The sequence below is a fragment of the Dromiciops gliroides genome, chromosome 6 (assembly GCF_019393635.1).
Source record: "Dromiciops gliroides isolate mDroGli1 chromosome 6, mDroGli1.pri, whole genome shotgun sequence".
Taxonomy (NCBI): Eukaryota; Metazoa; Chordata; class Mammalia; order Microbiotheria; family Microbiotheriidae; genus Dromiciops; species Dromiciops gliroides.
In genome coordinates this window covers 195,720,771-195,731,421 of record NC_057866.1, presented here as the reverse complement: position 1 = coordinate 195,731,421, position 10,651 = coordinate 195,720,771, and positions in this window count along the sequence as shown.

Here is a 10,651-nt window from a genome sequence, read left to right as displayed (position 1 = left end):
TGGGTTAAACCCAAGAGACATACCATAGAATCAGAGGCCATAATCCTGATACGGCACAATACAATATCCTGATACAATACAATACAATTTCTGTGGAACCAGTAACAACCCTAGTGAAGGAAAAATCACTTCCCAACTTTCAATTTACCTATAACCAGGGAAAGTATGACCCTCTCTGTTTGGCCATGATAAGAAGAGAAGGAATCTCTACCCATAAGACTTTGCCCATTCCAAGAAAACCAAAGCTGGCTTCCTCCTTTGGCTTCTGTGCTATGGGGGAAGTGAGAGAGGGAGGACATGCAAGAGGTTGCAGAGAAAGAAACTGAATTTCAGACTGACAGGGGTTATTTTTTGCTTGTTTTGTTTTCCCTTTTACCTCTGAGATTTGGACCAAGAAAAGTGGAATGTACTTTGTATCTATTGTTTTTTAACTTGTATTATGTTTGTCATTGAGTTATTTCAGTCATGTTGACTCTTCATAACCCCATTTGGATTTTTTTTTGGCAAAGACAGTGGATGGTGGTTTTCCATTTCCCCCTCCAACTCATTTTACAGATGAGGAAACTGAGGCAAACAAGGTTAAGTGACTTGCCCAGGGTACACAGCTAGAAGTGTCTGAGGACTGGGTTTGACCTCAAGAAGATGAGTCTTCCTGACTCTCCAGGGCCAGCATTCTATCACTTCATCATCTAGCTGCCCCGGTTATATTATGCTTTTATATTATTTATTTGGGACTGCTAAGTTATGTACTAAATGAGTCTGCAAAGGAAGGGTCATGGACCTGTAAGTGGCTATGGAATCCTTTCAGAGACATATCATCTTATTACCACACACTTGTGATGTTTTAAAACTCTTAACTTGTGGTCGCCAAAAATTAAAAGGCTTCAGTACCAGTCTTTGGGCATTAAACATTTATTAGACACTACAGATATTTACAAAGAGTTCAGAAGGTTATGAAAAAGAAGTCCTACCTAGCCTAGAGTTCCAGCTTGGTTGGGTTCTTCCTGAAGTCCTCCTCCACAAGCCTGCTTCTAATCAGGAACTCCTCAACGAGCCTGTCTTAATCAGGAACTTCCTCACCAGCCTGTTTTAATCAGCATTCCTTTTCAAGCTGTTTGTGGAAGCTTTTTTATAGATCTGGAACAGAGGCGGTCCCTTACACACTGGCTTCAAGGTCGTTAAGGGCTAAAATTCTAGCTAGCTCTGTCTAACATATCTAATGAGTGGTCGCCAATAAATTATAAGCTTTAGCAAGAGTTAGACTTTTAAGATTTATTAAGGAGATTAAGAATTGATAAAGAGAGGAGAGAGAAAGGCCTAGATCCTATCTATTAAAGGGGAGAGCACATTTTTAGCTCCCTTCTCTGCCAGAGTCCCCAGGAAAGAGCGTCAGTCTCTTCCTTCCTCCTCCCACTAGTCCGCGTCACTTCCTGACTCCAAAGAAAAGACTCCCTGGTCTTGCCCTCAAAGACCTTCGCTTCAATGGGCAGAACTCTTCTACAGTAAGTCTCCAGCAGTGGAGTATTCCAATCGTTACAAGGTGATGGTGGCTTCAAATCAGCAGTCAATTACTCTCACTTGATTCAATCAGTCTTGATTAATCTCCAGGTGTGGTCGTTGAGTATCTGCTAAATTCCATTATTCATTCACACACTCCTAAATAAAAGTCTAGGATGTAACATAGAGGGACCAAGGTCCTGAATGACTGACAACCTACTGTTCCAGGACTCTGTTGACTCAGGCGAAAATGAACACTGTTAGTTAACTTGTGCACATACTTATATCTAACTAGATTTGTGAACTCCATGAAGAAGAAAGATAAAGCTCTTACCTTAAACAATACATCTCTCCAGGACCTAATACAATGTTCTTTAAATGGCAGTCACTTAACTGTTTGTGGAATCAAATGAATATAAATATGGGTCCCTTACCCACTATCACTAATTCATGTGACATGGGTCATGCCAAGCCTCTTGATGATGTCTCTAATAAGCAATGTCACTAGGAGTAGGGTTTGTCTTTGCTATAAAGTCGATTTCCTGGAACACTAATCAAACCAACAATCTTAGCAATGTGACATAACTGTGCTGATTATTAGAATAAGGGGTTTAAGAGGTCACCCAGAGTACTCTAAGTCAATGGATCCAGGCAGAATACACTAGATGGTACAGTGGATAAAGTACTGGCCCTGGACGTCAAGAGAACTGGAATTCAATCTCACCTCAGACACTTCCTAGTTGTGTGACCCTGGGCAAGTCACTTAACCTGAATTGCCTTAAAAATCCAGAGCCATCTCAGTCATCCTGATGTATAATCTTGCTACTGAATCCAGATGGCTCTAGAGAGATTCAGGTGACCTTGCCCAGCCCTCTCTCTCTCCTTCAATCCAATTCAGTGCAAGTTATGACACCACCTCCTGCTGTCCTGGCCCTCTTTCAAGAATGAAGGATAACAACAACTAGAACCATTTTTTTCAGATGATGACTACCCCTTCCTAGAAAGATTTCTGGGGGCAAATATTCTTCTCTCCATCACAACACATTGCATTATTGGGGATTCTGCCTCCTTGGCTTTATGTATAGATATTAAAGTAGGCATGTTGAGGTTTCTCTGTGGCAAATCCCTGCAAGTTACTATTTACTGTTACCTGTTCTTTTGTGGTCTCTCCAAGCCACAGTCATCCCATAAAGGTTTGCTTCAGGCTAGGGAGATCTCATCTAAATGCTAATACTTATTAGTATCTGCGTTCCAAACTATTTCAAAATTATGTCCTTGCCTAGGAACATTTTTTCCTCTGGGTTATTCTTGAGAGTTCATCCTATTTTGCATGATGATTCTTCCTTGTGTCTATGTCTCTCTCTGACTCCTTGTCTTGGAGTCTTCATCTCTGTCTCTTCCTGTTTCCATCCCTATCTGTCTCTCACTCAAACTCCCTCTTCTTTCTGGCTCTGCCTCTATGTCTCTCTGTATATGTCCCACCTGTTCTGCCCTCTTTCTGTCCTCATCTGTTTCCTGTGTCTCTTTCTACCCCTCAGTCTCTCCTCATTTCCCTTCCCTCAAGCTAGATCTTGGAATTTTGTTTTTGGAAAGCCTGTTTCAATCAGATACTAAACTATATAAAAGGACTGAACTATTCCAAGTGTTCAAGCTTACTCCTTGAAGGATTCTAAACCAAACAGATTTCCCATCAACTGGAAGGAAAATAGTGACCACCCTTTTTTTTTTTCAAAATCCATTAAAGTTCCTCTTAAAGTCAACTCCTCCCTTTCAATATTACCTTCAAGTGTATGTTCTGAGTTTAAAGGAAAGATCTATGTATTTTAAAAGTTTTTTCAGCATTTATTTCATATTTCTATTTTCCCCACTTAATGTAAAAACAATTTTTAACATTCATTTAAAACTTTGAGTTCCAAATTCTCTCACCTTCCTCATTCCCCCCCACATTGAGAAGGCACACAATTCAATATAGATTATACATGTGTAGTCATGGCAAAACATTTCTATATTAGTCGTGCTATAAAAGAAAACAGACAAAGAACTCAAGAAAATAAAGTTAAAAACATATGCTTCAATGTTGTTTCTCTGGGATTAGACAGCATTTTTCATCATAAATCCTCAGAATTCTCTTGTATTATTGTTATTGCCAGGAATAGCTAAGTCATTCACGGTAATCATCTTACCAATACTGCTGTACTTTGTAGACAATACATTCACTTTGCATCAGCTCATGTAAGTCTTTTTTTGGGGGGTATGGGGGCAGGGCAATGAGGGCTTAGTGACTTGCCCAGGGTCACACAGCTAGTTATAAGTGTCAAGTTGTTTGAGGCCAGATTTGAACTCAGGTCTTCCTGATCCAGGGCCAGTGCTTTATCCACTACCGCCACCTAGCTGCCCCTCATGTAAGTCTTTCCAGGTTTCTCTGAGAGCATCCTGCTCATCATCCTTATTGCACAATAGTATTTTCATCAGAATTACATTACTACAATCTGTTCCAGCTATTCCCCACTGATGGGCATCCCCTCATTTTCCAATTCTTTGCCACCAGAAAAGAACTGCCACAAAATTTTTGTATACATAGGCATTTTTCCCCTTTTTGTTTTTTTAAACCTCTTTTTTTGGATGCAGACCCTAGCAGTGGTGTTGCCTAGGTTGAGGGGTATGTATAGTTTTTTCTTTCTTTCTTTTTTTTTTTTGGACTGGGCAATGAGGGTTAAGTGACTTGCCAGGGTCACACAACTGGTAAGTGTCAAGTGTCTGAGGTACTCCTGAATCCAGAGCTAGTCCTTTATCTGCGCCACCTAGCTGCCCTCGGTATGTATAGTTTTAATAGCCCTTTGGCATAGTTCCAAATTGCTCTACAGAATGATTGAATCAGTTCAAACCTCCACCAACAGTTATGTATTTAAACTAAAAATTCCCAGGGTTTACTGCCATTTCTGCATAGCCTTTCTCAAAGTTTACTCTGATGACAAGATGTTGCCAGATTGGGAGGGAGGGAGGGTTTGTAGATAAATAACCTGCAATGTACCTTGGTATGTGATTTCTAACAAAGATACTAAAACCTTCCTTCCAGGTATAGTAGTATTACCAGAGAAGTAGAAGGGAAAGGGAAGGAAATAAGCATTTATATAGCACCTACTATGTGCTGGGAACTGTGCTAAGTACTTTTTTTTTTTAATGTATGAGGTATTTTATTTTTTCCATTACATGTAAAGATAGTTCTCAACTTTTGTTTATACATGCTTTACAATTTCAGATTTTTCTCCCTCCCACCCCTCCCTCTCCCCTCCCCTAGACAGCAGGTAATCTGATATAGGTTATATCTATATATCTCTATACATATACATATAGATATATATATATACACACACACACATATATATATATACACATAATAACATTAATCCTATTTCTGCATTAATCCTGTTACAAGAGAAAGAATCAGAGCAGTGATGCAAAACCTCAAAATAGAAAGAAAAAAAAACCAACAGCACCCAAAACAAAAGAAATAGTATGGTTCAATCAGCATCTATACTCCACAGTTCTTTCTTTCTTTTTTTTTCTTGGATTTGGAGATCCTACTCTTATCATGAGTTCCCGGAACTCTTCTGTACCATTGCATGGTGAGAAGAATATAGTCCATCACAGTAGGTCAACACCTCAATGTTGATGATACTGTGTACAATGTTCTTCTGGTTCTGCTCATCTCACTCATCATCAGCTCACGTTAAGACCCTCCAGGTTTCTCTGAACTCTTCCTGCTCATCATTTCTTTACAGCACAATAGAATTCCATTGTATTCATATACCACAACTTGTTCCAGCCATTTCCCAATTGATGGGCAACCCCCTCAACTTCCAATTCCTTGCTACACGTAAAGAGCAGCTATAAATATTTTTTTGTACATTGTGGGTCCCTTTCCCCCTTCCACTGATTCTTTCGGCAAAAGACCCTAAAAGTGGGATTGCTGGGTCAAAGGGTATTGTGCTAAGTACTTTTAACTATTATCCAATTTCATCCTCAAAACAACTGTGCCAGATGGGTGCTTGTTTATAATTCCCCATTAACAATTTAAGAAACTGAAGCAAGCAGGTTGATTAACTTGCCCCAAGGACACATGGCTATTATGTGTCTGAGGGCAAATTTCAGCTCAGGTCCTTCTGACTTCAGGCCAGTGCTCTATCACACGTGCTACCTAGCTGCCTTGAAACTCAAATAGTACCTTCCTTTCCCTCATCTTTGGTTAGAAAGAACAAGGCCATTAGTAGTACCACTTTTCCTGAAGGTGCAAAAATCACATCTCAGCCTTCCTTTCCCCAAAGACAACTGATTAGATTACATACTTCACTGAAGGACAGGGATTTAGGCTTACTTTTGGGCAAAGGCACCAGACATACACTATCCTTTAGGGTAACTGGGTGTGATCTACAAAGAAAGATACCCTTATTTGAATTAGCATTCCACATATGTCTTTTCCCATATAAACCTGGAGACAGCTTTGGGTCATTTAATGAAGAAAGATTAGTAGCAGTAGTGAAATCAAAATGGCAAATAAAAGGGAAAGGGATCATGTATTTGGCTTTGCAATTTGTTTTTGTACTTGCATTGAAATATGGGTGTGTCGTATTCTGAGAATTCATTTTGAACAAAATAATAAGTCCACACTCACTGGTAAGACCTAACTAGGAAGAGAAGAAAAGCTATTTAGCTTCTCCATCCTGCCCTCCTTTATTACTGCTTCCTGCCCCACTATATCCTGTAGGAGATGGTCAACACAGCCATTCAAGTTATTAAAAGATGTACTTGGTATGGAAGTGCAAAAGGTGGTCAACTAATTAAGAAAATAAAAACCATAAACACTACCAAGGCAAGATATAGAGCTTAATTAAATGAGAGGTGACTGAATTTGAGAATAAGGTTTAATTCAGTAATCTGAAATTTCACTATTAAAGACACACTGCCTACACCAACTCAGCTGTCAACATCTCTGCCTAAAAATGACTACTGAATTATTTTTTATTTCACTTTTATTATGAATTTTAAAATCAACAATAAACACAAACATTTTAATGTACAAAGAGAACAAAGATTGTGTATGAAATTGTAGACCCTTAATTGAGCCTCCTTTCATTTCCAGGGCCAAAAATATTTTACCTGGTTGCCATCTTTTACTGGGTGCCTATGTACATACAGCAAGGCTGAAACTTGGGCAACATATAGTCCATCCCTAGGACCATAGTTAATAATAGCTAATGAATGGAAAGCTTTAAGGTTTTCAAAGCACTTTACATATACGAAGTCAGTGAATAAGCAGCTGACATAGCATTCAGATTCAGGAGGCTGACTCCAAGTCCAGCCCCCTTTCCATTATACCCTGTTGCACCTGCCTTCCCAGGGCTTACACTGTGATGGTAGTCTTCAAAGACCCGGGGTAATTTCCAAGCTATGATGAAGCCTCATAGTAGAATAAATCAGTGGAATTCAGTCAATGGCTTAGAGCAAAGCCTCAGTTTTCTGTTTGGAAACTAACAAATCATGTCACATCCTGGAGAAATTTAGCCTCATAAACTTAAGAACCAAGTAATGGTTGTAAAATCTTAACTGCTTCTGGAATTTTTTTTTATCTCGTCCACTGGACAGGTAAAACACCAGGGAGCCCAGACCTAGTGGGCAAACACCCAGATTGTAGCTAAGAACACCATAGAAAACACAGAGATTGAAAGTCAGTAGACACCAGAAATAACTGAGTCATCTTCTGCAAGAATACAATTGTTGGGGGCAGCTAGGTGGCACAGTGGATAAAGCACCAGCCTTGGATTCAGGAATACCTGAGTTCAAATCCGGCCTCAGACACTTGACACTTACTAGCTGTGTGACCCTGGGCAAGTCACTTAACCCCCATTGCCCCCCCCCAAAAAGAATACAATCGTGAAAAACAGTATCCAGAACATCTGTGACCAAGAAGCAAAAATGAAAACTAAAAAAAAAATCCTTCTCCAGGCCAGCTCAGTGATGCAAGAATTAGAAAAAAAAAAAAGACCTTTATTTATTCAGTTTCCAGGCCCTGCCATTACTTGAGGTTAAAAAGCTATATAGGGCAGCTAGGTGGAGCAGTGGATAGAGCACCTGCCCTAGAGTCAGGAGGACCTGAGTTCAAATCCGACCTCAGACACTTAACACTTACTAGCTGTGTGACCCTTGGCAAGTCACTTAACCCCAATTACCTCACAAAAAAAAAAGCTATACAAAAAGATAAACAAACCTTAAATCGTGGGTGCACAAAATGGAAATAGCAGATAGGGAATAAGAAGGCCCAGCGCAGAAGCTAAATCTCCCTTCTAAGAGCACCCAAGGACCCTGAAGTGTAACATTAGCATGGAGTCTTGCAGTTCTCTCTTCTGCCAGGTAAGGCTAACAGTGGGTTCACCACTAGTGACCCTACTGTTGTTCAAGGTTAACAGGCCATTATTCCAACTTCAAGTCCTTTGAATTTCTGTCAGCATCAAATTGTACAGAGTGTACAAATACCTAAGTAATTGGAAAGTTATTCCAAGAAAAATCCTCTTCCAGTTGTCTCTGGAGGATGGATAGCTCAAAACAGTCCCAAGTCAAGGACTTGGCCTGCTCTTTACATGTGGAAAACGGAGCATGCTTGCCAAATTCAGCAGAGGTTTGCACAATATGTATTATGCCTGGTGATTTAACTATCCTGGTGGCAGGTCAAAGTGACAAACATTGTTTCTCCTATAACAAAGAGATATTTCCTATTGAAAGATATTGGGGATTTGTCCCTAATAAAAATAGATATTTTAAAAAAACTGTTCTATCAATTTGGAAGCAAGAAGGAAGAATTAAAAAAGCTAATTTACTGTAATCTACTATATACTTCCTTTGGGGCTTGTAGCCTACTAAAGAAAGGACACATTTAATCAGCCAAGGCACTCTCAAAACTATTAGTATACCCCTGCTTAATTCAAACTGACACATTCCTCTAGAATGGGGAGAAAAAATATATATACACACATATACATGTATGTGTGTGTATATATATATATACATATATATGTATATGTGTATATATATATATATATATATATATATATATACAGAGAGAGAGAGAGAGAGAGAGAAAGTGAGTGAGTTTGGCAAGAGCAGGTGAAAAATAAGAAGAATACAGAAAGGCAATTACATATTCATAAGCCAAAGACAGATAGAAAGTAAGCAAGTAGAAATACAAATGCCACTTGACATAGTTGGCACAAATGAAGCCTGGGAGAATGACTCATATGTAAAAAGGTAAAAATGATGGGACAATTTGTATAGGAGAGACAAATATTTGCTACATAAAATATGTTGGAGCCACTACAGTAGGTGTTACATAAATAAGTAATGTGATAAGTAAGGAGAAAGAGGTCATTATTTTTCAAAAGTGCCCATCAATCACCAGTGTCTGGATAACCATAACAGAATAGGAATGTATCATCTCTCATGGAAACCTCCAGTTGGGGAATGCTTTGGGGAGAGCTTGTAAAGACAAGCTCTCAGTCTTTCAAATGGAACAACAATAACTTCTGATTATCTGCACTGATAGAAGCAAGTGTTTCAGAAAAAAAATTTTTTCCTTGTCATACCTGGTCCATGCAAATGTTGAAATAAGTCTTCACCTTCCTAGCATTCATCTACTGATAGTTGGAGGTGTGACTCAAGAGTTGTACATGACCAGGAAAAGGTAGGCTTCATTACAACTGAACTTGTATTTAAGGAGCTCAAAACTTGCTAGGGACGATAAAATAAAAACGTGAAAAGTTATGGAATACAAAACATATGTGAAAAGGCCACATGGACGTTACAGTAATAGGCATACGAGATGGAAAATAGTCAATGGAAGATAGTCAATCACCTCTCTTGTAGGAGGTGGGTAGCATGCTTTGTCATTGTTGCTCTGTAATTATGACTGGCCATTGCACTGATCAGAGTTCTTAAGTCTTTCAAAGATGTTTGCCTTTGAAATTTTTTCATTCTATTTTTTCCCATTCTATTCACTTCATTAGTTCATAAGAGCATTACCACATATAAGCATTACAACATACAACACACAAGCATTTCACAGCATTAATTCACACAAGTCTTCCCAGATTTCTGTGAAATCACCTCATTTTCTTATAGTATAATATTACTCCATTTTTTCATATATTGTAATTTGTTCAGCCATTCCCAGATAGTTGAGAATCCCCTTTAGTTTCCAGTTCTTTGCTACCACAAAAAGGAGCTGATGTAAATATTTTTGTGCATTTTGGTCCCTTTCCTCTTTATTTGATATCTGTCTGGATCAACAGATATGCATAGTTTAGGAACTTTTTGACATGGTTACAAATTGTTTTCCAGACTGGATGGACCAATGCACAGCTCCATCAATATGCCTATTTTGCTGTAACCTCTCCAACATGTCATTTTCCTTTTTTTGGTCAATTTTGCCAATCTGATGAGTAGTAGGAGGAAACTAGAGTCTAATATTATTTATTATAATAAATAAGGGATAAGAGAAGAAAGACTGGTTCTAAAATGGCTACAGTGCTATGGGCCTGATGGGAGAATTTTTGTTTCATTGATGATTTCTTTTTCTTTTTCTTTTTTGACCACTATCATTACTGACTCCTCCTCTAAATATCCCCTCCCATAGACAATAGAAGGTCTCTCTTATAACAAAAAAATATAGTCAACATATTAGACATTTCTGAACATTTATATGAGAGAATTTTGGTTTTGGGGTTTTTTTTGTGGGGCAATGAGGGTTAAGTGACTTGCCCAGGGTCATACAGCTAGTAAGTGTCAAGGGTCTGAGGCTGGATTTGAACTCAGGCCCTCCTGAATCCAAGGCAGGTGCTTTATCCACTGTGCCACCTAGCTGCCCCAAGAGATTTTTTTTTTTTCTGTGCGGGGCAATGAGGGTGAGAGAATTTTTAATCATGGTCTGGATCTCTATACTTGCATTCCTCTGGTTGCCACAGTTGGGACTGTTTGACCTCCACCTACAGGCTTAGCAATGTCTCAGATTTTGTGATGAGTCTGGTCCCTAAATAGGGGAAATATAACGATGTGGCTCTATCACACAAGTAATTCAGCATCATCAGTCTTTCTCTGACTATTTTCT